The sequence below is a fragment of the Peromyscus maniculatus genome, chromosome 1 (genome assembly GCF_049852395.1).
Source record: "Peromyscus maniculatus bairdii isolate BWxNUB_F1_BW_parent chromosome 1, HU_Pman_BW_mat_3.1, whole genome shotgun sequence".
NCBI lineage: Eukaryota > Metazoa > Chordata > Mammalia > Rodentia > Cricetidae > Peromyscus > Peromyscus maniculatus.
In genome coordinates this window covers 133,702,270-133,724,891 of record NC_134852.1, presented here as the reverse complement: position 1 = coordinate 133,724,891, position 22,622 = coordinate 133,702,270, and the positions used below count along the sequence as shown (strand labels likewise).

At 42.9% G+C, this 22,622-nt stretch overlaps 1 long non-coding RNA gene across 2 annotated transcripts in view; it reads right to left on the bottom strand.

The window, feature by feature from the left end:
* Positions 1-21,505, bottom strand: part of LOC121831542 (uncharacterized) — an 83,617-nt gene extending 62,112 nt beyond the window's left edge. For both annotated transcript variants that reach the window (XR_013044739.1, XR_013044736.1), the window contains exon 1: positions 21,437-21,505. This is a non-coding gene — a long non-coding RNA (uncharacterized LOC121831542). The remainder of the gene's footprint in view (positions 1-21,436) is intronic.
* Positions 21,506-22,622: the final 1,117 nt, after the last annotated feature.

Here is a 22,622-nt window from a genome sequence, read left to right as displayed (position 1 = left end):
AAGGAACTTCAGTTGAGGAAATGCCTCAATGAGATCCAGCTGTAAGGCACTTTCTCATTTACTGATCAATGCGGGAGGGCCCAGCCAATTGTGTGTGGTACCATCCCCTGGGCTGGTGGGCCTGAGTTCTATAAGAAAGCAGGCTGAGGAAGCCAGGGGAAGCAAGCCAGTAAGCAGTACCCCTTCATGGGCCTCTACATCAGCTCCTGCCTCTGGGATCCTGCCCTGTTTGAGTTCCTGTCCTGACTTCCTTCAGTGATGAACAGCAATGCTGAAGTATAAGCCTAATAAACCCTTTCCTCCCCAACTTGCTTTATGGTCATGGTGTTTCATCACAGCAATAGAAACCCTAACTAATACAAGAAGTAAAGCAATCCCTTTTCATTGATATATGAAAGCAAGTCACTGAAACTTCTTGTGGAACTTGAAGACACTCACCAGTGAGGACTTAACTTAGAGACATTTAGAAGTTCAAACCATGAGATCTGCACCTCATTGGACATAACTTCTTGAATATTGTGAGAATCAATATTCTCCCAAGTCCTAGAAGCACAATTAGGAGCAAATTAAATGCTAACCACCAACCCAAACTCTATAAAACTCTTGATATGCTCAACTATATCAAGGAATTTGGCTTGAGGACTTTTGATCAGTGTTTATAGCCATGGTCAGCTAACTATTAATTATTTAAGATTTATTTTTGTCTGCATAACTGACTAGGGTTTGCAATAGAATCCCAAGATTCTAAAAGTCTCTGACCATCTATCTCCCTCTCTACTTCCTTTCTCCCAAGGTTGGATTTTAGCCAATGTGACCCTCCAATATGACCTTCCCATTAATTAAGACCATGACTGGGGTACCACCTTCTCTCTGGGGAACTTTGAGTTGTGACAGTCAGGACAGAGCTGTGAAGTACAGGAAGGTGGCGGCTAGAAACAACTTGGGAGTCCTGGATTACAATTTGTTCCTCTGGGCTCCCGATGGCTTGGCAGACTCTGCTTCTGGCAGTCTTGAGTTCTAGTTGTCACTTTTTTTTTGTCTTATGTGAAAAGTCCCAGTATCCTTTCTAGAAGATCTTTCTTGGCTTCATTGGTTTGCCCTAATGGAACATGGGTTTCTTTTACCTGTCATCAAAGGGAGGTGAGTTTTCATCCCTAGAGAAATCCTCACTCAAAGGACCAACCAGGAGAGCACAAGACACCAGCCTCTTTTACCTGATCAGTATAAAGCAGAGCCATGTTCTGTGCTCAAGTAACTTCTTGAATCCCAGCCTTAAAATCTGCCTTGATTCAGACATTTGAGTCTGAGCATATTCCATCCCTGATGTGATACAGTTTCCTCTTCTAGGGTTGTGTTTGTCTAGGACCACATTTCTAGGTTTTTGTGAGATACTAAGGAGCCCCTCAAGATATCTAGGTTTCTTTCTGCTAAGGTGACAGTTCCTCCTATCTTGAGTTCTCAAACATAAGCAGACTTAGGAACATCCAGAAACCAAGCATGGTCGCACAGGTCTGTCATCCCAGAGTTTTGGGGGCTGTCTTAGTTAGGGTTTCTATTGCTGTGATGAAACACCATGACCATAAAGCATGATGGCGAAGAAAGGGTTTACTTGGCTTACACTTCAGAATTGCTGTTCATCAATGAAGGAAGTCAGGACAGGAACTCAAACAGGGCAGGATCCTGGAGGCAGGAGCTGATGCAGAGGCCATGGAGGAGTGCTCTTTATTGGCTTGCTTCCCCTGGCCCACTTAGCCTGCTTTCTTATAAAACCCAGGACCACCCATCCAGGGATTGTACTACACACAATTAGCTGGGCCCTCCCCCATTGATCACTAAATGAGAAAATGCCTTACAGCTGGATCTCACTGAGGCATTTCCTCAGCTGAGGCTCCTTCCTCTGATGAGTCTAGCTTGTGTCAAGTTGACACACAAAACCAGCCAGTACAGGAGCTGAGGAACTACACAGTGAGATGGTGAGATTCTGTAAAGAAAAAAAAACACTAGGGGCTGAGGAGCTAGATTGGTTGTAACAGGCTTGCCACAAAAGCATGAGAACCTCAATTTAGTTTCCATAATTTGTAATTAAAAATAAAAGCACAGAGGCACACACCTATAATTCCAGTACTGGGAAGGCAGAGACAGGAGGATCCCTTGGGTTCAATGACCAACTACCCCATCTCAGTTAGGGTTCCTATTGTGATAAACACCATGACTAATGTAACTTGGGAAGAAAAGGTCTTATTTCATTTCACAGCTTACAGTTCATCAGGAAGTAAAGTCAGGGAAAGGACTCAAGGCAGAACCTGAAGCAGATGCTCTGGGGAAAATCTGCTCACTGGCTTGCTCTCTAGGCTGTTCACCCTGCTTCCTTACATGCCCAGAACCACCTATCTAGGGGTAGTACTGCTCACAGCTGGCTGGACCCTCACACATCAATCATTAATCAAGAAAATGCCCTACGAACTTTCTGCAGGCAATCTGAGGGAGGTATTTTCTCGATTGTTCTTCTTCCCAGATAACTCTTGTCTTGAAAAGTACCAACCAGGGCACAGTCTAACCAAACCCACAAGCTTCAGGTTCAGTGGGAGAACCAGTCTCAAAAACAAAGGTGGAGAAAATTGATGAAGATATCGCGATATTTACCTCCGGCCTCTATGTACATGCGAACATGTGAGAGAGACATGGAGGGAGGAGAGGAGGGAGAGAGGGAATTTTCTATGTGACACATTTGATGCTCCTGTATCTATTTCAAAATACAGAGGTGGAGATGGCTAGGATCTGAGAGCTGTCTCACTGTGAGACTTAGGAGCCGGGCCAAATGACATTTAATCTTTACATGTGGTCATAATTTCATTCTTCAAATGAGAAACGGAGTACACAACACTTAGTGACTTTCCCAAGCTCCGAGACTGGCAAGTAAGTAGGGCTGCAATTATAACCCAAGTCCCCTGACACATGAGAAATTAGTTGTTCCCTCACATCTCTGCCTGCCTGGTTCAAGTCCTGCCTCCACCCTGACCATGTAATCTAAGACACTCCCTGCACCTCCCTGTGATCAGTCTCCTCCTCTGTAAAATAAATTTATATAGATTCAGCATCACAGTGTTATTCTAAAGACTGAACACATAACCCACCAGGAGAACTTAATGAAATGCCTGGCAGACAATGCATACTTGAAAACCATGAGCTATTAAGCGGGGAGGGGATATGCTTTCCTGCCTTCTGACAGAGGGGCCTCCATCACCTTCACTTATCCTACAAACACTCACAGTGACAGTACTACTAAAACAGAGGTTATAGAGGGTGCGCAGAGTCCTTGAAGAAATGAGGTAAGGAGGGGTGTGTCCGCAGAGAGAAGACTGATGTGGATTAAGGGAAGAATGCAGAAGGAGTTATATACAACACAATCTAGGGGATGGGTAGCTCATTTTTAAAGCCAAGTCAAAGCACATAACTTATGCTCAGAATAATCCAATGTTTTTCCATCTTGCTGAGAGCAGAAACCAGTCACTGCACTGTCTGCAAAATCCCCATGTATTTTGACCCTTTTTCTTTTTCCTCCTGACTCTTCTCCAGCCACTCTAGCCTTATAGCCTTTGATATAATCTTAGGGCCCTTGCATCTACTTCCTCCTTCTCTATCCACATGGCTTGTGCCATCACCTCTGCCATTCTGGGTTCAAATAGCACCTCCTTAATGAAATATCCCATATACATCTTTTCTATCGTATCACCCTCTCCTCTCACTCCTCACTCCTTTCTGAACTTATTTCAATGCATTGTATGTATTGCCTTCTGATACAGACTGTCTCCCCAGGTACGATGAAGGCCCATGGGGTTCAGAACTTTTGCTTCTATTTACTATTACACTCCTGGTGTCAAGAAAGAATAGTACCTCCCACTTGATAAACACTAAATGGGTGAATTCACTCATGCAATGTTTAAAGCAAAAAGAGAAGTTGCCGAGAGAGAGAATGCAAGAAGTTGTGCGTGTTAGGATAAGGTGATGGAACCTCAGAGTAAATCTGAGAAGAGCCACAAAGATCTGGTCAGAACATGGTCTGATCATATTTCATGCTCTGGGGTGATCTATCTAGCTGAAGTGTGAAGAGGATATATATAGAACTTCTACTTGAAGTTGAAGAGAGCTCAGAAGGGCAAAATATCTACTTCACAGTTGAAGGCTGAGACCCTGATGAGATGCTATGAAAGGCTTAAAGAAAATTGTGACCATGGAATTTGGAGGGCAAAAATCAGTGGGCCTGACATCTAAAGTGAAAATCTATGGGACATGGTGCCTGGCTGGCATAAGCAAATGTCTAAAGTGGATGTAGATGCCTTCACTGGTTCTTTGGTTTCTGTCCTGAACAAATGGGTCAATATACTGTCAGATAAAGAATGTGAGTGGCAGATGAGGGAAGGGGCATAAATATATTTTTATATGTTGATTTTCATGTGCCTATATAAATGTAGACAGTTATGTTTGATGTTCAGTGGAGAACTTGTGAATGGTATCATTGTGGCAAAAGAAAGTACTAAAATTATAGGTCCTGAAATATGTGATGGAAGTTATATGTATGTGCCAAAACACAGAGGCCAGAGATCAACTTTGATTGTCTTCCTCAATCATTCTCCAAGATATTTTTAATTATTTTTTAATCTTTGACAATGTTATAAATGCATTTTGATCATATGCACCCCTATAACTCTCTCACCCTTCTCCAGATTTAATCTTTGACAATGTTACGAATGGATTTTGATCATATGCACCCCTATAACTCTCTCACCCTTTTCCCTTTCCCATTGACCTCTTCTTGCCAATAAGTTCGCTTCCTACTGTAATGTTGTGTTTAGGTGTACATGCATGATCCATAGAGTTTAAGTTCATTTCCTACTGTAACATTGTGCTTATGTGTGCATGTATGATCCACAGATTGTAGTGATGGTTTTTGCATGCGCATATTTAGGTGACTATTTGCTGGATGCGCAGGTAGCAGTAACTATACCACTGAAGAAAATGGCTCTTCTTTCCTTGGTATCCATTAACTGCCAATGAGATCCTCAGGGAGTGACAGGGCCTCCCAAACCCATCTCCCATCCACTATGAAATGCTGAAGGACCCAAACTTGTGCAGATCGTGTGTGGGTAACCAGAGCTGCTGTGTGCTCAAGTATAGTCATCATGTCATGTCTAGAAGACAGTGTCCTATAATACTCCTCCCATCCTTCAGCTTTTACATCTTTCCTCTGCCTTTTCCATGGTGTTCATGAACTGTGGAGGGGGTGATAAATGTGTCCAGTTTGTGACTGAGTTACTTATTCTCAGCCCTTTGCCCAGTTATGAATCTCTACATTAACTGCTGCCCATTGCAAAAAAAGAAGTTTCTCAGTCAAACATAGTGGCATAGTCTTTAATCTCAGCACTCAGGAATCAGAAGCAGGTGGATCTCTGTGAGTTCAAGACCAGCCTGATCTATATATCTGGTTCCAGACCAGCCAAGTGACATAGAGACCCTGTCTAAAAATAAAAAAAAAAGCAAAATTTTCTCTGGCCACAGCTGAGAATAGCACTAATTTGTGAGTATGAACATAAATACTTAAAAGGCAGTTTGCCAACACAGCAGAACAGCAAAATAAACTAGTAGTTTCACCTAGGATGTATTCCTACCCATGGAGTATTGACTAAGTTTACAATACCGAGTTGGAGTTATCTATTATGAAGTGGGCTTTACATCCAATTAACAAATGATTGGTTTTCCTTGAACCATGCCACTATTGTATCAGAGGGCACTGGAAGGCCTAGCAAGTCAATAGTGTAGCTTTCCATGTCCACATCTGTGTGCAACCATTGATAACTTTTCTACCCTGTCAACCTATATAATACCTTCCAGGGTCATGAAAGCTTGCCAAGAGGAAGGCAGCTTTCGGTTCAATTCCATCTTGCCTTCTCTATGTCCTCCAACTGAAGTATATTCCACCTTGTTTTTGAGGCAGGGTCTCTCACTGCTTTTGCTAGACTGGCTATTCAGCAAGCCACAGGGTCTCTTCTCTCCAAGTGCTGGGGTTAAAGGTTTGTACTGTCATGCCCAGCCTTTCTATGAGAGTGCTTGGGGTTGGATTTAGGTCTTCATGCTTGTGCAGGAAGCACTTCACTGGCTAAGCCATCTCCTCAGCCCCTAAGGTCCTCACGTTTTCATGCAGTGGCATCCAGGAATCAAATGTGGAAGGCAGAAGACATACTCTGATAGGAGTGTAGATGGGAAATATTTTAACCTTCTCCCTGTTCATCTCCTTGCCCACTCTCTCCTTCTGCTTCTCCCTCTTTCCTCTTCCTCTCCTTCTACATTCAGGTAGAACTTAGAACAGGTTAGCCTGTGTGGTGGTCTGAATGAGAACGGCCCCCATAGACTCATATATTTGAATGCTTGGTCCCCAGTTGGTGGAACTACTTGGGAAGGATTAGGAAGTGTAGCTTAATTAGAAGAGGTATGTCATGAGGGTGGGCTTTGAGGTTTCAAAAGATTCATACCATTCCCAGATAGCTCTCGCTGTGTCTCATAGTTGTGTTTCAGGATGTAAATTCTGGCTATTGCTCTAGCACTGCTGCCTGCCTGCCTGCCTGCTGCCATGCTCCCTGCCATGATGGTCATGGACTCTAACCTCTGCAACCATGAGCCCCAAATTAAATGTTTTCTTTTATAATTTTCCTTGGTCATGATGTTTTGTTATGGCAATAGAAAATTAGCTAAGACACCTTAGAAATCCAATAGGGTGACTGACCCTGAAGAAGAGCAAGTTTAGCACAGTTATTTACCTATTTTGTGGGTTATTTAGTCTTATGGGCTTACCTAGAAACCTAATCACTTCCCATATAATACCATTTCCTTGGTGAAATGTATAAATCCATCATAAGCTGAGAACTGCTGATGTTATAGGATAATAAACCTCCATATCAGCCCATGTTTTCAGAATTCCAGCCATGCATTGTGAATTCTTACACATGAAAGACCAACTGTTTCAGAAACATGAGTAAAGTGTGTTTCTGACTCCCAAATGCATTGTCAATGCTGAGAGCATGGGTCATAGGCATAGCATTGTTGAGATGCTAAGATAGAAAGATCCTTGGAGGAAAGAATAGAGAAAAGATACAACTGAACTTTCAACAAATGCCTGGCAATGTGCTACAAAGCTTGGTGAATATACACAGTCTAGAATTCATAGGAGGATTTAAATGAAATAATTGGCCACAGGACTTGGGGTACTTTGGGTTCTGGCAAAAACTCAAACTTAATTTTAAAAGGACAATGTCATGGTCTCATATCTATACAGTAATTAGTACCTACTCCAGATTCAGGCATAATGAAGTCCAAGATTCAGGTGATAGGAGCTGGACTCAACATCTTGATCTCTTGGCTTTGCTTTCTCAATGCTTTACCAAGCAAGACCCTTCACAGAAGAAACCTGGCTTCCAACAGTCTCAGTTTTATTGCACATGAAGGACCACTCAATAACAAAACATGCCTGTTTTCCAGTCATCTCAATCACAGAAATAACAAGGTCTAGTTGGAGAAGTAGGTTCAATATCATCCTAAATTAACACTGCCTTCAGGCAGAGGGAATGGAATCCCTAGTAGCCACATTGAGATCACACAACTACCTAAAAAATAATAACCGGTTTTATTGTGGAAGAAAGGAGTGATTCCCCCAGGAAGATAAGGATTATGCTATTAAAATGAAGAACAGATGTTCAACCAGCAAGAATAGCAGCTGTCTCACAGGAATCTGGTTGGAGAAATCCTTCCCTGGCGCTACTAAACCAGGCTCATTTTTCTCTCCATATGATAGGCTACCCAGAGAAGCAGTGACTTTTACAAAAGAGGGCTGCTTTGTGGGATGCCAACCACAGACAGTGGACGAGCCACACATCTGCCTCCCTGAGAACAGGAAGGTTTGCAGCAGAATCAGCACAGGCTGAAGCATGGGAAAGGTGACGTGCTCTGTGGTCTGCCCATGTATAATTAGGCGTATGGCTCTTCATAGGATACATGTTCAGAAGATGGCATCATGAGCACGGTCTGTGGATGGAGTTTTGATGTCACACACCTACCTGTGCAGCCCAAGTAACAGGGTTAGGAACTTCAACTGATCTGAGCTAGACAAGGCTGTCTCCAAACCCATTTTTAAAACATTACCAAGGTGATCATACACCACAAATGCTATCCACAGTAAAGTTAAAGCTAGCAGGGGTCTATCATGTGATTGTTCAGCTAAGCCACTTCTAAAAATCAGTGAGGAAAGCAAGCAACTAAGGTGAAGCTAGAGAGATTAATCCCATTTCCGCTGGGTTCTGAGAGACAGAACACACTTTGCTTTTCAGGCTTTCATTAGGGAGAAGAGTGACTGAAGTCTCTTATAAGAGAAAGAAATCTTGAATTTGTGACATTTTGGAGAGCTGGTTACATTTTGTGGTTCCTGTCTCAACAGAGAGCCTGTTGGAGTAAGCTATGGGCCTGTGGTGCTCAAAGAATCAAAGAAGATTACACTAGAAGTGCAGAGAGGACAGACGTTGGCTGGAGACAAGTTTACGGAGCTCAGACCTCTGAGCCCCACCCACTCTCTCCGGCCACAGTGCTGAACAAGCTGGGTCTGATACGCAGCCTCCCCCACTCTTTGCTGTCATTTTGGTCTCTGCTGTTACTCTGCAGAATAGCTGAAAAAGAACAAAGGAAAACTTGAGTTCGGCAATTCTCAAGATTGAGGTGTGTTGTAGCTTGAATGTTTAGATAGCCTCCAAAACTTAATTCCCAAGGCAACAGCATTGCAGGAGGGGGCGAGGACTATGGAATGAGAGTGCCACACTCATGGATGTGATTAGTCCTGAGATGGGCAGCTAGTCTTTGTTGCCCTTCTACCTTCACTGTGTGAGGACAGCATCCATGGGCTCAGGAAGGAAGTAGAGAACTGTCCTCAACACAAACTGAGATATAGACCTAGGAGTCTTGACCTAGGACTTTCCATCCTCCACAATTTCTATTCTTTATAAATTCCTTAGTCTACAGAATTTTGTGATAGGTACACGAGAAGACTAAAGCAGGGTGCAAGAAAGAAACTACACTTCTGAATCTTGAAGGTATGTCTATCCAAAGTCTTTCCTGGTCTTCACTAGTCTCATGACAAGATTCCTCAACCCTTAGGTTCCATTGCTAAGAGAAAAAGTATTAGACTACTCATGTGGGGAATGAATGAGAGAATCACTTTGCATGGTAGTAAAGAAGATAAGTTGGGGGAAATATGTACTAGGGTTGGGCCCAGATCAGCCAATAGCCAAGCAACCGGCCAGTTTCACAAAGCAAGACTAAGGCAAAAATTCCCACTAAAGCTTCATGGATCAGCCAGGTGGTGGTGGTGCACGCCTTTAATCCCAGCATTCGGGAGGCAGAGGCAGGCAGATCTCTGTGAGTTCAAGGCCAGCCTGGGTTACAGAGCGAGATCCAAGATAGGCTTCAAAGCTACAGAGAAACCCTGTCTCAAAAAAACAAAAACAAACAAACAAAACAAAAAGCTACATGGATCCCAGAAAGGGCTCAAGACGGAAATGTCACAGGTAAAACCAGAAAGTCTTGAGTAGATCCCAAGAGAAGCCAAATACAAAAAACCACACTACACTACACAAAGCAGAGCCCAGATCCCCAATCCAGCTGTTTTACTACTACTGCTACACCCAGGTGTGGAAAGGGTGCTAGTCAATCTGATGAGGGAATTCAAGCTCATGCTCAACAGGAATTCATGAGAAGAGAATGCACAATAAAAGCCAAGGGGCACACAATTGATCCAAGTGGATTCATTTAGATAATACATGGAACTTTAGAGTAGAGCCAAGGCTTAGACATTGCTTCATAAATCTGAAATATGTAGACTTCCAAGTTCAACATCTGATATCAACCAATAATATGTTCAAAAACCTCCCTAGGCCCCATTCTTTTGGTGCCTGCTTTATAGCCTTGTGTCAAAATGATGCTTTTCAATGCATTCTTTATTAAGCCTGTTTCTTGACTTATGACTTGTCAACAGAGTGGGCTACTGCCTCTTAAAACACAGAACCAGCTTTTCTAAAGCCCATCCTTGAACCTGCATAGCTGTAGGAAAGGTTTTTCTGCTCGTGGATAGTTTTTTCTTCTGGTGTCAACCATCTATTCTCTCAATCTATGTTTCTTGTCATGCCTGAAGCATTTGTGCCTTATTAAGCCTTTCATTATAATCAGCTGCCCTTCACTTGCTAGGCCCTGAAAGAGCTTTGCCTCAATCATATATGAATTACAAGTGCCCTTTTGGCCATGGATCAAGTTATCTTTGGGGTGCCCTATGTTAATGAGAACACTTCAAAATGCTCATTTGTAATGAGCCAAAAGTTGACAGAGTAATAGCAATACTACTTTGAATGGACTGTTGAGGAGGCGGAATGAGTGACCAAGAAAGAGCATGGCTAGGAAAGGAACATAAAGTGACCAAAATCATTGAAAGAGGAAGAAAAAAAGGGAAGGAGAGAAAGCACAGGCAGGTGATCGCCAATAGGAGTGGTATTGGGCTGGATAAGAACTAGAAAAGGATTAACTGCCTTCTGTCTTGGCAGTGATGTAACAGAAAACAACATAAGACCGAATGTTGGGGGTTGCTGTTTAGAGTGAAGGGCATGATGAGGCTTGTAAAATGCTTTGTGTCTAGGAGAAAGTCAAGCAGCACAAATACAAGAAAATAAAACAAGACGATTATAAATTCTGCACAGTGGGAAGAAGTAAATTTTCCGGGGGGGGGGGGGGGGGCGGGGAGGAAGCATAGTCATATCGCATCTTTGGTTTGTTTCTGACTCCACAGTTGTTGATGACATAAAGGTCATCTCATCATATTAGAGAATAGAAGGTAAGTAGTGATGAAGAACGGAGCCCTCCCCCATTATTTTAGGATGTAAATAGATAATACCTGAAGCCAGTACATCAGGAGCACATTACATCACCATGTACTATCTATGTCCATAGATGTTCAGGGCTGGCAAAGGAAGAAAGTAATTTCATAACACACAGATAACCTCTGTTGTTAATGTAAAAATAGAGAGATACAAGAGCATGTAGCCCTGTGGGAAGGAACATGGGCAATGTACTTTTGAGGAAGGAAAGGGGGAGTTATTGGGAGCTAGGATCTAAAAACAATAGCTTGTATTTTCTTCTCTCCTTTTAAACTGGTTTTTATTAGAAAAATCAAGCATTAAAAACAGCAAATCAAGAATATTTGACTCTATATTACTGAAAATAAGCTTACTAGTAGTAATTGTGGTTGTTATAAAAAACAAATATCCATATCTTTTCACTATTTGTGTATATAATAGACTTTATAATGCCTTGAAATATTTAGTAGTGTTAGGCAATAATAACTTAATTCACTGTGAATATTAAGGATTAAAAATGCTGTATGTTCAATTTCAGTATCTGTTCATGTTGTAAAATTCTTCCAACTGCTTCTCTTTATACCACATGAAAAAAACAAATAAATAAATGAGGAAGATGATTACATGCTTTTTTTTTAGTGTGCTTGTCTTAGTTACTTTTCAAAATGCTGTGACAAAGCACCATGAACAAAGCAACTTATAGAAGAAATAGTTTATAGGGGGCTTACAGTTTCAGGGGATAAGCCCACGACCAATATGGCAACAGGCAAGCAGGTGTGGCACTGGAGCAGTAGCTGAGAGCTTACATCTTTAGCCACAAGAAGAAGACAAGCAGGGGGTGGGGTGGAAAATGGTGTGGGCTTTGGAAACCTCAAAGCCTGCTCCCCCGTGACACACCTCCTAATACCTCCCAAACAGTTTCATCATCTGGGGACCAAGTACTCAAGCATGAGCCTGTAGTGGCCATTCCCATTCAAACCATCATCCGTAACTCAGCGAGTTAAAAATGGTTGCCTCCAGAGACCAGAAAAGGAAGGTAGAGAAGATTGAAGCTTTTCATGTACTCCAGTTAATGCTATTTAATTTCTTTTAGTTACCATGAGACTAAGAATCCAAGTTTTACTAAGTGTCTAAATGTTGCAAAGTACATCTGGTTTAACTTAACTATCTATCACAACAACAAAAGCACTTCTCTAATACCAGATGCTGTTCTAACTCATTCATCTTTGTAACAAACTTAGAAAGTAGCTAGTCTTACTTTTCCCAGTTAGTAGGTTAGGAAACTGGGGCACAAGAGATGAATAACTTGGTCCAGAGCATGTACATGAGTGGGGTGCTGGGACCTGAGCTTAGGCAGCCAGATTCTGAAGTCTGTGTTCCTAACCTCTGTACTATGTTGTGTTTGCTGACAAAGTCAAGGCATAGATATTTATCCACCTCAGGGATGAGGAAACATGCAAAGAGTAAAGACCAAAGCCATTTTTGTAAGATCTCAGAGACAAAATACTATGAAATTTAGTTTGACCATAGGTTTAATTTGTTTTTGACATCCAAGTTTGGTGTCTCTTTTACACCATGCAGTCTGCATTTAAAAACATGCAGTAATTGGAAACAAGAGGAAAACATCCATCCATATAATACTCATCAAGGTATGTTAAGAGCTCTGGTCATTGCAATAAGATAAGAAAAGCAAATAAAAAGCTTATTAATCAAAAAGGAAGAAACAAAGCAGTCCATATTTGCAGATGACATGATGGTCTACCAGAAAGCCCAAGGAATCTCTCAAAAGCAAGTGAACTAATGAATGGGTTCAAGAGACACAAAAAGATCAATCATAGGCCTGTATGTCTATATACACAAAAACTAATTATCTACCTGTTAACAATGATCACATGGAAATGGAAACTTAAAACATACTATAATTTATAATTGCTCAAAAAAATGAAGCACCAAGCTATAAACCTAAATATGTACATGTGTTATCTTGAAAACTATTAAACCAAAAATTAAATAAAAAAGTGGGGGCATGTTCCCTGAGTAGACCCCTCATTATAGTAAAGATCTTGATTCCACTAAAGTTTATAATACATGTTTAATATAATTTTACTCAAATCTCAGCAAGATTTTTATAAAATCAAAATTGTCCCAAAATGAGCAAAGGAGTTAAGTCACTAAAATGATTTTGAATTAGATAAACTAAGGAATCACGGCACCTGTGATGGTTGGATATATATATATAGCTACAGTAATCCTGTGTGTGAACAAGAGCAGAGGGATCGACCATGTGAACAATGGGAAAAACTAATATCTGTCCATCTGGAAACTGAAAGTTAAGCCAGAGTGAGGTACCACCACACATTGATTAAAGCAGCAAAATAGGGAAGTATGACAACACCAAATTCTGGCAAGGACGTGGAAGGGCTGGTTTCTTAAACGTTTTATAGTGTAAAAGGGTATAAGCACTCTGAATAGTAGATGATGCCTTCCTGAAAAATAAAATATAGGGGACTGATGAGATAGTCCAGTCAATGAACTTCGTGCTGCCCAATCATGAGGACCCAGAACCCACATTAAAAGCTGGGTGACATGGCAACATTGGAAAGGCAAAGAACAGGATTCCTGGGTTTCACTGGCTGGCCAGCTTAACTGAACCAGGGAGCCCAGGTTCCAGAAAGAGACTGTGTCTCAAAAAATAAGGTGGATCACTCCTGGGGGATGACACCAAAGGGTGGCCTCTAACCTCCATATTCACACACACACACACACACACACACACACACACACACACACACACACACACACATGCAACTACACACAATAGATAAGAAAGAAAAATAAATTAAATTTTTAAAATAAAATATGTACCTCCTGAATGACCCTGCAATTGTACTCCTGGAGGTTTATTTTCTAAAAATTAAAATTTATCCCCACTTGAAAACCTCTACACAATTATTCCTAACAACTTTATGATGACAGCTCCAAACCAGAAACAATCAGAATGCTCCTCAGTGTGTGAAACTTCAACAAACAGCGCTACATGCATGCCCTCAACAATACCACTCCACAATGAAAATCAATAAACTATTGATACAATTTAAACAGCTCTCAAGGGCATTGCACTGGACAAAAGAAAGAGCTACTCTCAAAAGGATGCATGTTTTATAATTCCACTTAAGTAACATTCTCAAAAACATAAAATTTCAGAAATGGCAAGAACACCAGTGGCTGCTGTGAGTTAAGGATGGTGGCGGTGGATTGTGAGTGTGACTGGAAAACTGTAAGGGGCAAGGCTCCTTTCCTGGACCATTGCTCCCTCTGAATTCACTTCTCCACATTGGACTAATGCTTCTTAAACACTGTGAGCCAGGTATTTGAACGGTTACTAGAGGTGAGGTTGCAAGATAAAATAAAGAACTTCACAGATACAATAATTTGTAAAAGTATGTCCTATGCCAGTCTTGAAACATACTTGGACCAAATTCTTATCCACTGTTTATGTGAAATTCAAATCTAACTGACTGTCTTGGATTTTGTTGTTGCTGCTGTTCCTGGTTTGGTGTTACTTATTTTGCTACATCTGGAATTCTCAGTCTTCATCCTCATCAAATTCATAATCTGGTTGGTTGAACAGGAATAGAATAATTCCAGAAAGCCAAGAGACAAAGTGAGAATAACATTTCCTAGTGGAGACCATGAAGGAATGGCTTTAGACAAGAGACTCCAGGAAGATGATCTTCAACATGCTGAGACCCAGAGCAAGAGGCTTATCAAACCCAGAGTGAGAGTGACCAAAGGCAAAAGAACTCAAGGGCTTTCCTAAAGGAGTGGTTTGAAAAGAAGGTCAGGATATTTGAAGCCACAAAGGTAAGATAAAGGAATGGACAGAGAGAGGACTTAGAGAGAAAGAATAAACTAAAATCCCTTGGACATGAGACATAGTAAAGTATTTTGCACTAGGAAACAACGAAAGGAAAATGAAATTATCTCATTGCTTTTTTTTTTTTTTTTTTGAAAAATCACTAACAAAATGCTTTGAACAAGAGCAAAGATTAACACAAGGAAAGTTTATGAGAGGTCACTGAAGTAAATAACCTGATTGGTTAATAAAGAAGAGGGGATGGTGAAGACAACTGTAACTAAAGCTGTAGCAAGAAACAGGAAAAGCACAGATGACTCTGGAAGCAAAGTTAGCAAGACCTAGTGATAGAAAACAGAGGAGGGACTGGAGAGATGACTCAGCAGTTAAGAGCACTTAGGACTTGGGTTCAATTCCCAGCACCAGCATGTAATTACATCACAATTATGTGTAACTTCAGTTCCAAGGGATCTGATGCCCTCTTCTGGCTCCTATGGGCACTGCATGCACATGGTTCACATACAGTATGCAAATAGTCATACAAATAAAACAAAAATAAATCTTGAGAGAGAGAGAGAGAGAGAGAGAGAGAGAGAGAGAGAGAGAGAGAGAGAGAACAGGAGGAGGGGAAGAGAAGGGTCAGAGACAGCTCCAAGGTCTTTGACCTGAGAAGTTGGAAGAAGGGCACTGCTAATGGGTAACATGGAAATTTTAATAAGAGAAATCACTTGGCAGAGAAGAGTTGGGCAATCAGTGTCTCAGTGCTGAACATGTTGAGAAATAAATTCCCAGAGACAAACAAGAAAAAATGTCAGATAGATTCTTTGACACCCAGAAAGGAGGTCTGGGATTGAGGCAGTATCATCCAGTTTTCACATCACGATAGAGGCAGTATCATCCTGCTGTGGGATGTCTTTCTGTACACTGTGAATAGGTGGTGCTGATTGGTTAATAAAGAAGCTGCTCTAGCCTATGGCGAGTCAGGTTATAGCCAGGCAGGAAATCCAGAAGAGAGACAGGAAGAGGAAGGGCCGAGTCAGGAGTCACCAGCCAGATGTAGAGGAAGCAAGATGAGAATGTCTAACTGAGAAAAGGTACCAAGCCATGTGGCTAAACATAGATAAGAATCATGGGTTAATTTAAGTGTAAGAGCTAGTCAGTAATAAGCCTTAGCTAATGGCCGAGCAGTTATAATTAATATAAGCTTCTGAGTGATTATTTTATAAGCAGGCCATGAGACTGAGGGGGCTTGGTGGAACCCGAGAAACATTCTGACTGCATCATCAAGTTTTCACATCACTGTAACCAAACTGACTTAAATGGAGAAAGGTTTGCTTGCAACCATAGTTTCAGAGGGTTCAGTCCATGATGTTTGCCTCACGAGCTTGGGAAGAACATCATATCATGGCAGTAGGAGCATGCAACAGAGGTCAACTGTTCACATCACATCATGGTAGCTGGAAAGCAAAGAGCAAGAGGAACAGACTAGGACCCCTTCAAAGACATACATATAATGACCTGCTTCCTCTACATATGCCTGGCTTCCTACCTAGTGATGGCATCATATTATAATGTAGAGAGAGATGGAGACACTTGTCCATTGAAATGCACTCTTGCTCTTTCTGGGAGATGTGCATCCCGCAGTCCACATTGTTAATTGAGATAACCACCACAGAGGTAAAAAAATAAATAAATAAAAATAAATAAATAAATAAATTTTAAAAGAAGACAGTTACTAGAACATAGATCAATTGCTCTTGTGTCTGGCTACTCAATAAGTTACCTAAGGAATTTTTTTTTTTTTTTGGAAAGTGTCTTACTCTATACCTCTGGCTGGCCTGGAACTCACTATGTATCCCAAGCTGGCCTCAAACTCACAGAGACTGGCCTGCTTCTGCCTCCCTGGTGCTGATATTAAAGGCATGCACCACCATATCTAGCTCTAGGGAATTTCTTTAAAGTATTTCTGCCCAAGTTCTCCTGACTCTGGAAGTTGGAAAACCAGCATCAGACCTTCTAAGGAACACTCAGAGACCATCAGGACCAGACATGATTCTTGAAACCTAGGGAGGAGGCATTATTTAAAAAATATAAATAATATCTCTGCAGGTATATTGGGATAAATGAATGAATGGATGCCTTGGTATGACAACCCTTTGAGAGACATTGACTGATGGGCAAACACTAGATGAAGTAACATCATCATCTAAATGAAAACTACCATTCCCATCCTAGTACAACATCTCTTACATGTGCCCACTAAAGAAAGGACCTAAAGAAAACACTTATCCAGAATCTCTTATACTTAACAAGAGTTAGGAAAAAAAACTTTATATTTGTGAAAATTAAACATATTAATACCCACTACTCTTAGCTGAGTGCCTAGAGATTCATTATTTCATCACCACCATCATCACCACCACTACCATCATCTTTACAACTATCACTTAAATAGTACACCCTACATACTCTATCATGTTCCAAACACTCTGCCTCTGTTGAGAGCTAGGGTGGTCCTGGTCTTTCCCTCGGGCCCTGATGTATAGAGAAGGAACTTAATTCTTTGTCTAAACTCAGGTGCATAATTGGAAGGGCCAGTAATGGCCTGGGACCAGGGCCTTGGAGAAGCTGCAGCTTCAGATCCTCAGAACTCTTCCCACCCTAAGAGGCTACAGTTATCAATCCCAAGGCTCCTTGTACATGGTCAATGACACACTTGAGATACCCTGTGTTCCCTTTGTACAACATTGTTTGATTAGCTTCTTTCTGATTTTGTCCCATTATATGATAGCTTTCTACTGGCTGTTCCATTTTTCCCCCTAAAAATGTTGTGATAATTCTGTACTTCTTAACAAGATATGTTTGGCATAAGACATGGCATGTTTGGCATGTGAGAGACCTCCTGACTCTAGATTTCCTATATTCTTTTTCTTCTAATCCCCTGGCCCTCCCCTTAGGACCCTGTCACTGAAAAGTGTCCTGCTGGGCCAGGTCAGCTACTTATTCAGTTAGCATTCAAGAAAACTTGGCTGCTGCTTATTATTGTTGTTAGTTCTGAATAGTTTGGCCTCAGCAATGGGCATTAAGAGATGTGAATGTCAGTCTGGCATCTAGAACCAGTGTTCTAGGGAGATTATTGATGTTCCATGAAGTATCTGGAGGAAGCAAGAGAAGGAGGAAAGGTGTCTTTAAAGCAGACTTAGAACTTCCAGAACCTAGGCCGGCACTAGGGCCCTTTGTGGGTGGCAAGACTTCCTTGCTCTTCCTCACAGTGAGATTTGAATTCCACCAGTGAAGACTGAGCCATGGGTGGGTTCAGAGATGCATTTGAGGCATCTAGACATAGAGACCTCACATGGGATCTTCAACTCACCCATTGTTTACTGACTACACATAGACACCAGTACACTTAAAGCATCTCTTTGACTCTGAGAGTAGAGATGGTTCTCACAGTATCCAAGTGAGGAAACTGAGGCTTGGTGGGGCTAAGTAACTTGTCCAAACGCTCACCAGTTACCATCAGAGTGATTGGTTCTAAAAGAGTGAGACAGTTAAAGGAGGGAGGGAGAGGGGGTAGGAGTTGGGGGAGAGGTCTTGAAGGTTGAAGGTGCTTGTTTGGTGTGGTTTGAGTTTGTCCTCCAAGAGGGCAGTGTGTGCTGAAGGCTTGATCTCCCATATGGTATTAAAGAGTATGGAAACCCTAAGAGGTGGAGCCTAGCGGGAGGTGGCTGGGCCTTGGGGATGTCACTATTGGAAGGGATTATAGCTGCTCTTGTAGAGTGAGTTAATTACATCCAGAGCCAGTTAATCCACGCTGATCAACATTTTTTTAATATAAGGAAGGGTACTTATGAATGAATTTAAAGAATTCAAAATCAAAAGTCTGCAAGGTGACTCAGTGAGTAAAGGTGCTTGCCACACAAGCCTGGTGACCTTGAATTCCACCCCTAGAGGCCCTCCCCCATGCAAGGTATGTGGAGAGAACCAACTCTATAGAGTTGACCTCTGACCTCCACCCCATCTTCTCTCCCCCTCCCTCCTTCCCTCTTCAGCTCTCTCAATCTCCTAGAACCAGTCTAGATCCGGAAGTGAGTTTCACAGACATGATAAATCCCCTGACATTTTAAGTAAAATCTCATATTTATGAGCATTCTTGTTTGGTTTTTGTTTTTTCCAGACAGGGTTTCTCTGTGTAGCTTTGTGCCTTTCCTGGATCTCGCTCTGTAGACCAGACTGGCCTCGATCTCACAAAGATCCGCCTGCCTCTGCCTCCCGAGTGCTGGGATTAAAGGCGTGTGCCACCACCGCCCGGCTTTTTATGAGCATTCTTATGGGGAATGGGTCAATGTTTTTCATCTCCGAGTTTCTCTGAGAGTTCAGTGTTCCATTAAAGAAAATTAAAATTAAAAGGAAAAATTGTCAGAGAATGTAACCTTCATAGAGTTCCCTGGACCTATCATGTCTCAAGAATCGAGTTATTTCTTATAAAGAACACATAAAAGGGGAGAAAACGTAAAGTGATTTGTTCTGACCCTGTTCCCATTCACCCTGTGCCCTGGGAGGAAATGCCCTGCCTTAGGAAACATAAACATCACCATTCTTCTCCTGCTGCTAGCCCTCCCATCCATCACCTCAGGCAGGCTCTGGGCAGCAGCAGCCAGCTTCCTTTTCTGCTCCTCATGACCCTCTCTATCAGATGCCAGGGTCTGGATGGGGCCAGCTTATTGACAAGAATGAGATTGTCCTAAAGGAGCCGAAGAGCCTCTGCACCAGCAGAGGGGATGTCACCAGAGATCACCAGTTCTGTGAAAGACGGCCCAACAGAGTGCCCACGCTCACTCGAGTCTAGCAACTGTTACCGTGGCTCCTCAAGAGCTAGGTCTGTAATCTGGACTTGTGGGACCCCTTGAATCCTTTAGGGAGGTTACAGTTCCTCTGTGGAGAGAAGTGAGATGGGAGCAATCAGTGCACCTAGCTGAGGTCAGCCAAGGGTCAGGCAGGCAGCTCTGCTGATTCTGGGCAGTTTGCCCACATGCCTGGGTATCGGTTAGCTTCTGCACATCTGGACCGGCCTCTGATGGATAGCTAACTTGCTTCTGCTCAGCTCCAAGTGTCTATCCACTAGCACACTAGTGTGGACACGTTCTTATGGCAGTGGCCTAGGTCCCTGAGAAAGCCAGCACCAGCCTGCAAATTTCAAGCCCCAGCATGCATTTCACCTGCTACTGCACCTCAACCAAAGCAAGTTGCAGGGAGGGGCAGCCCCACGTCGAGGGCAGGGGTTAATGTCCTTCCCACAGCAGGAGGGCATAACAATCTGTGTAAGAGCCCACACTGAGGTCAGCTTCTGCCCATTGCCAATTATGCCACCTTAAGGATGTCTTTTGAATAAAAGATAGCTTTTGTTATTGGACTGGTTAGTGCATTTTAAACGTGGTAAAACACAGCCGGTGCTATAGTGAAGAAATGGGCATCTTTGGTGATTTGGTTATGGTTTCGGTGCCCCCCCATCCCAGGGCCCATGAGTTGGGAGTTTGATTACCAGGTTGGAAGAATTAGAAGATACAGTGGGATTTTTAAGAGGTGGGACTCAGGTCCTGGTATAGTGGTACATATACCTTAATTCCGGGACCAGGAAGGCTGAGGCAGGAGGCCTGGGAGTTCCAGGCTAGCTGTGGCTACACAGTGAGGTCCTGCATTAAATAATAATAATAATAATAATAATAATAATAATAGAGCTGACACTTAGTGGGAGGTCCTTTGGTCCATGAGGTGCCTGCCCCTAAATTCTCATGAGCAGGTTGATGTAGAGGGGTCAACCCTGGCCTCACTTTCCTGAACCTCCCATCTCATAATGTGACATTCTCCTTCATATGTTTTCGTCATGGGGTTATGCAACCACAGCGGGCCCCTCATGCACAGCAAGCCCCCTACTAGAGTCTGAATCAAAAACCAAGACCTGCCCTACCTTGGATTCTAAGCTGCTAAACAGACCTTTTTCTTTTTCTGTAGCAACGCAAACTGACTAATAGAGCATCTTAATGTGCTAATGGAAAGATTTTTGTTACATTCTTAGAAGCAGTTGAATCTTATTTGCTGTGACATGTTGCAAATAAAAGGACCTGAAAATCTCCTCCTGTGTGCACCTGCTTCACACGTGACTTAGTACCTCCTCCCCTCCAGGACTCCAGGTTAGCCATGGGACCAGCTGAGGCCACAGAGATGTTATAGCCAACACAGACAAGAACCACTTGAACAGCTCTTGGATGCCAGGAATGGCCTCTCTTGCCATGTTTGGAAGCCTGGGGCCACTATGTAAACACTTCCCAGCCAGACTACCAGAAGACAAAAGCCCCATGGAGGAAATCTGAGGGGTCTCGGCAGGCCTGGTGGCTAACTGTAGAGGAATAAGCAAATCCAGTTGAGACCAGTCTGTAGCTAGAGTTTTCCTGCCTTGCCCACAGTCAGTACAAATCTCTGTCACCCGCCAGTCCCACAGCCGCTCAGACCCAACCAAGTAAACACAGAGACTTATATTGCTTACAAACTGTATGGCCGTGGCAGGCTTCTTGCTAACTGTTCTTATAGCTTAAATTAATCCATTTCCACAAATCTATACCTTGCCACGTGGCTGGTGGCTTACCGGAGTCTTCACATGCTGCTGGTCATGGCGGCGTCTCTCCGCCTCCGCCTTCCGCTTCCCATAATTCTCTTCTTTCCTTGTCCCACCTACTTCCTGCCTGGCCACTGGCCAATCAGTGTTTTATTTATTGACCAATCAGAGCAATTTGACATACAGACCGTCCCACAGCACCAGTCGATTCTGGTCTACATCAGAAATGCCACCCAACTGAGGCCAGCCCAAACTGCCAAATCCTAGAATCAAGAGCTCATTAGAGATGCCAGTCTATTCCACCATATTCTCCCTTACAGGGCCGATGTCTTTCATGAGTAGAGCTGTGATGTGGCTCCATTCAACAAATACTTATTCGAGCCCTCCCTGCTCACCAGGAGGCTGTCCTAGGCGTTGGAGAGCAGATGGAGAAATGTGCCGGGAATGGCTCTGACTTAGGAAGTTTACGTTCTGGGCTAAGCAGCTTCTCTTTTCAGCCATAAAGTGCAATCACTTGTGGAAGCAAGAAAGGTAAGGACGGAGAAAAGAAATAGTAATGTGCCGGGTGGCGGCGGCGGCGGCGGCGGCGGCGGCGGCGGCGGCGGCGCCCGCCTTTAATCCCAGCACTCGGGAAGCAGAGGCAGGCGGATCTCTGTGAGTTCGAGGCCAGTCTGGTCTACTCCAGGGAAGGCGAAAAGCTACACAGAGAAACTCTGTCTCGAAAAACCAAAACCGAAAAAAAAGAAAAAAAAAAAAGTAATGTATAGTTCCCTGCCCTGCTGCCTTTCAAATGAAGATGCAGAGAATTGAAAAGGGTTAATTTTGGGTGGCGGGGAATAAAGTTCAGACTTAAGGTCTGTGACTTAAGATCTCACACAGGTAAGGGAATGAGCCTCATGATATCTAAGGGAATAGCCTTCCAGTGTGAGAAAACCTCAAAGCAAAGCTCTCAGAGGTTGGCTGGAGCCCGTGGCGAATACAAGACTTCCTTCAGTCAGAGAGGCGAAAGGGAAGCCGATTGTATGAGGACCTAGAGCCCCACGTGGAGTTTTATAGGTTCGGGTGGAGTTCTAATTTTCTGACTCTGTTGCTGTACAATCTTTCAAGAAGGTAATTTTAAGTCCACGGACCCCAAGTCAGCAGTGGTCCGGAGCTGCTCGCGCTGATTCTTTCTGTGCCTCGCAAATGTCCCTGGTGGCAGCAGCGTTGGTGTAGC